Genomic DNA, 5737 nt, shown 5'->3' with positions numbered 1-5737 from the left:
TTATCAACAGTCTAGTAGCATTTCCCTTCCTTTTGTGCTATCACTGCCATATACTAGTATGTATGTTGTAAACCTCACGATAAAGTGTATAATGTTTGCTTTAAAGATTCATGTACCTTTTAAAGAGATTAAGATAATAAAAGAGAAAATATATAAGTAAGTATAATTTTTCACATTTATGCAGGTATTTACCAATTCCAGTGTTTTCCCTTTCTCCCTCTGCATCTGAATTACCATCTGGTGTCATTTTCCTTTAGCCTGATGGACTTTCTTTAGCATTTCTTGTAATGCAGATATGCTAGCAACAGATTCCCTCCATTTGTTTATTTTGAATTATCTCTATTTTGTCATTTTTAAGACTAGTTTAGATATATAATTCTTGGTTGACAAATTTTTCTTTTAACATCTGAATCACCATTGCAATGTTGTCAGGCTTCTATTGTTTCTGACAAGAAGTCAAGCATTATTTGTATTGTTTTTACCCTTTATTCATTCAAATATATTTTCTGCCCCTTCTGCTTACCTCCCTTTTGGAATTTCAACTAGATGTGGAATAGACTGTTTCATATGATCCCACACAGGTCTCTGAGTTTCTGTTTATTTTTCTTTATCTTTTTTCCCTCCCAACTCCACAGATTTTTAATTTCTATTGACCTATCTTTAAGCTCCCTGACTTTCTTTTTTCAAGTCGAATCTTCTGATGGGCTCCTCTAGTAAACTTTTCATTTCAGTATGGTACTTCTCAACACTAGAATTTCCATTGGATTTTTTATAGGGTCTGTTTTCTGGTAGAGTCTCCAAGCAGGCATTTTTTGTAGAATTTTACAAATTGATTCAAGAGTCATAGAAAATGAATCTTAGAATAGTCAAATAAGTTTGAAAAAGTAAAAGAAACTTATTCTACATCTCCAAGACTTACTGTATAACTAATGTGATATTAGCATAAGGAGAGACACATAGGCCAATGGAAACAAGTAGAAACAGGCCCAATCATATATGGTCAATTTATTTTTGACAAAAGTGCTGAGGAATTTCAATGGAGAAAGGATAGTTTTTCAAACAAATGGTGCTACAATTGACCCTTACCTTACAACACACACACACAAATTAACTTTGAAATGTATCATAGACCTAGATGTAAGAGCTAAGACTATTAAAAATATAGAGAACAAAACTTAGAAGATCTTTATGACTTTGAAGTAAGCAGATATTTTTTGATGGGGCACAAAAAGTATAAACTATAAAAGAAAAATTAATAAATTAGATTGTATCAAAATTAAAACCATTTTTTCTTGGAAAGCCTTTGTTAAAAAAATGGAAAGGCAAGCCACCAACTGGGATAAAAGTTTGCAAAACATGTATCTGGTAAAAGACTTGTATTCAGTTTTTCTCTGACTGGCGTATATTTCACTTAGCACGACACTCTCCAGTGTCCATCTATACTGTTGCAAAAGGAGTTCAAGTTCCTCATAATTTTCGCTTGTTGGAGGAGCTTGAAGAAGGACAAAAAGTAGGCAATGGTACGGTTAGCTGGGGCCTTGAAGATGATAAAGTTATGACACTTATACGGTGGGCAGGCATGATTATTGGGCCACCAAGACTGGAATAATTGAGGAAGGCTGAACAGTGGAGGAAGTTGCCTTTGCAATGAGCCTTGAAGAACTGACAGGTAGGATTTCAGAAGGTGGTAATGGGGATGGAGAACATTCAGACAGAGAGGAGAAAAGACACATTATGAAAACAGAATTATAGCCTGAAAATAGCATATGGACTGAAATACCCAGAAGCCCCTCCATCAGTTAGATTTATAACCAAAATTAATATGAATGGAATAAGTAATTCCAGTGGAATGACAGATGCAGGGAGCATAGCAGTGTTAGCAAAATGGTAAAATTCACATAGCATTAAACTTGTACTTTAAGAACTAAGATATCTAATGATGTCCAATGAAAATATGAATTCCACAGCCACCAGAAGGACATACATACAACAATTAATTTTAGTGGAGCTCAAACTTGTCTTAAATCAATAGTCTTCTACTCACGATAATGTCTTAATTAAATGTCACAATGCAAAATACCCACACATTAAGTAAAGGAATTCCAGCTGGTAAACATGACCTGGGCATTTGTAAGAATATGTTTAATATATATACACACATTATGTTTTCAGGTAACAGGAAGAAAAATGCAGCACACTTTTGTAAGGAGCTGTCATTTAAACATAAACCTGGCCCAACCTGCATGGCTCAGTGAGCATCAACCTATGAACCAGGAGGTCACAGTTTAATTCCCGTTCAGGGCACATGCCCAGGTTGCGGACTCGATCCCCAGTGGGGGGTGTGCAGGAGGCAGCTGATCAATGGTTCTCTTTTTTTTCCCTCCCTCCCTCCCTCTCCCTTCCTCTCTAAAATCAATACAAATATTTTAAAAAATAAAATTAACTTAAACCTGGAGATGAATGTATGGTGAGAAGTGTCATGTGTGTTTCTAAAAAGTAAAAATCTCAAGAAGGAGAAAGAGAAATGGCATGCTTTATCCATCTTGTTTAGTGAAAGAGCTTCTATTTAAATTGTTTCCTGTAGCAGGTGCAATGAATATTACTACAAATTGTTTTAATTTTTGAAGTGGTGTGAGTGCTCACTACCCCAGTAGTATAAAAAATATGTTCAGGATTGTTTGGATACCTGTATTTATAATTTTAAAATGTCATGAGAAAGGTTGATGAATTTCTATTAAAAGCTGTTTCTATATGTTACATGTAACAGACATGGTAAATAATTGTTTACAGTCTTTGTTTGACAAACCATGCATATAAGTTTAAGTGAAATCAGCAAAAAGGAAATAGGTGTATGAAGGTATGATTTAGGGATTAAAGTTAGTCTTAAAAGAATTTTTGTTTTTTATTATTTCACATTTAGTATTGTTTGAGAGACTTCAATAAAAATTTAAAATTTTCTTCAATTAAAAAAATGTAAATAAAATGTGGATTGTGTCCTCACAAACTGTGCCATTTCTATTTTGTTGATGTGGAATATGTACAATACCTTGCCAAGGCAGCAAAAATTGGAATTATTATAGCTTTTCATCCATACAAACTTATTTATCCTATTTTGTATACTTCTTGTACATTGGAATTTGCAGAATATTTCAGAGAACAAATTATCTGATTATTTTAATTTCTTCTTTGGAGAAGGAGGAATCCCAGGTATTACATTTTGAGTTTGATTTCACCAGAAATATGTGAGAATGATGTTTGAATTATAGCAATTTTTATATAATTACAGACTGTAAATTATCCAAATGTACATTCTATTTTTTCATAGCATCTTTTCTTCTTTATTTTTCTGTGACATTTCTTCTTCCAATGTTTTTAATACCAACTGGGATTAATTTTATCCATTCCACTTGTCTTTCACTTTGGCATATGTAATTCTGAACTGATGTTCTGCTTTACCAAAGTGATGTGAGGTTTCAAGTTATTGTTTTTCATTTCATAGCACTATGTATACTACTTTGTTGAATGTATTCTTTTCTTACAGAATTCATTGATCAAAATAGAAAGGTGGTCAGGTAACAAGGACAAATTTCTTAAACATGCCTTGACATGTTTTTATCAAGTTCATTCAAATATAAAGCTTTGAACTACCTTTTTGTGGTCAATAATGTATTCAAGCACAGCCAGCATGGCTCAGTGGTTAAGTATCGACCTGTGAACCAGGAGGTCACGGTTTGATTCCTGATCAGGGCACATGCCTGGGTTGCAGGCTCTATCCCCAGTGTGGGGCCTGCAGGAGGCAGCCGATCAATGATTCTCTCTCATCATTGATGTTTCTGTCTCTCTCTCCCTCTTTCTTCCTCTCTGAAATCAATAAAAATATATTTTAATAAAAATAACATATTCAAGTCAGTGACAGTGTGTCTAAACTTTTAAATTCAACTGGCTATTCAATTTTAATTATCAAAGATGTTTGAGATGTTTTAAAATGACACATAGAGAATATATAGATACAAATTAGTGCATGTGACTTCATGAAAATTGGTTTGAAATGAATTATGACCTTGAAATACATTCTTAAAACTTTTAAATTGTTAAGGGAGATTGAGTTGAATTACACTGATGTCATATTTAGGAGTCTGATGGTTAATGATGGTCTAAATCAATCTCTTTAATAACTTATTTCCCACTTTGGAAAAAAAAGCCTTGTATCCAGAATATATAAAGAAGTCCTATAACTTAATAAGAGGACAAAAATCTAATTTAAAAGATGGGCAAACAATATGCAAAGATACTTCACCAAAGAAAATATTTAGATGACAAACACATAAAAGGATGCTCAACATCATTAGTCAGTAGAGAAATGCAAATTGAAACCACAATGAGCTATTACTATATTCTCACTAGAATGGTTACTGTTAAAAAGATCATCCAGACCAAGAGCCAATGAGAGTATGATGAAACAGCTGGACCTCTTATACATTACCAGTGGGGATGAAAAAATGGTGCAATCACTTTGCAAAAAGCTTGGCAATTTCTTATAAAAGTTAAACATAGAAGAAATCACTTCTACTGTTGTGGTAAACAACCTGCTTCCCTATTTATAATGGTCTGGCCCTCTAGCAACTTCAGCGCGAAATTATAGCTAATTTGCCCACAAACGTCAGGTGGTCATAATAATCTGGCCACTCAGTATATATATATGCTAGTGGCCCAGGGCACAAAATTCGTGCATGGTGTGGGAAGGTGTTCAGCCCAGCAGCCTGCACCCTCTCCAATCTGGGACCCATCGGGGGATGTCCAACTGCTGGACATCCAGCAGTTGGACATCCCTCTCACAATCTGGGACCGCTGGCTCCTAATCGTTCACCTGCCTGCCTGCCTGCCTGATCATCCCTTAACCACTCTGCCTGCTGGCCTGATTGCCCCCAACTGTCCCCCCTTTCCAGTCTGCTTGCCCCCAACTGCCCTCCCCTGCTGGCCTGATCTCCCCTAACGCCTCTGCCTCGGCCCTGCCACCATGGCTTTGTCCGGAAGGTCTCCCAGAAGGTCTCCTGGTCTAATTAGCATATTACCCTTTTATTAGTACAGATATATATAATTTAACAACATGGGTGAATCTCAAAATTATTATTCTAACTGCAAGAAGTCAAGCACAAAGGGTTACATATTGTATGATTCAATTTTTACAAAATTCTAGAAAAGGCAAGACTATACTTACAGAAATAAGTGGTTGTTAGGGGCTGAGGGTGGAGATAGAAATTATCTGCAAAGAAACAAGAGAGAACTTTTTGAGGTAAAAGAAATGTGGTAGATTATGATTATGATGATGGTTACATAATGGTATATATTTAGCAAAATTCATTGAATTGTACTCTTAAATTACATGAATTTTATTGCATGTACATTATTTGATAGTACATGTGATTAAGAAAAAAGCCAGGGAATGGTAAAAACAAAATTCAAATAGTGGTTACCTTTGGCTGAGTTGTAGGGAGATGGAATATGAAATCTGCACATAAGAATACTGGTGATGGTTTTCAGAGTTTTTTCTGTACATTAAGTTAAAATTTACAGTAGTAGAGGGAAATGAGTCAGTAGGGGAGAAGAAATGTGCACATGTGCAGATAACCTTGGCGAATTAAGGAAGAGGCTAAAAATATGATGGCAAAGCTTTTGTCTGTTTTTAAATTTCAGAGATGCTCAAGCCTGTTATACCAATGATAAAAACTCCCTAGAA

At 35.0% G+C, this 5737-nt stretch overlaps 1 pseudogene; it reads left to right on the top strand.

Moving 5' to 3' along the window:
- The first annotated feature begins 1433 nt into the window (after nucleotides 1–1433).
- LOC102246957 lies at nucleotides 1434–1997 on the top strand (annotated as a pseudogene).
- The last annotated feature ends 3740 nt before the right edge of the window (nucleotides 1998–5737 follow it).

Source organism: Myotis brandtii, unplaced genomic scaffold (genome assembly GCF_000412655.1).
Source record: "Myotis brandtii unplaced genomic scaffold, ASM41265v1 scaffold26, whole genome shotgun sequence".
Classification (NCBI taxonomy): Eukaryota; Metazoa; Chordata; class Mammalia; order Chiroptera; family Vespertilionidae; genus Myotis; species Myotis brandtii.
Note: the sequence above shows the minus strand (reverse complement) of the source record. Positions and strands in the feature narration are given on the sequence as shown.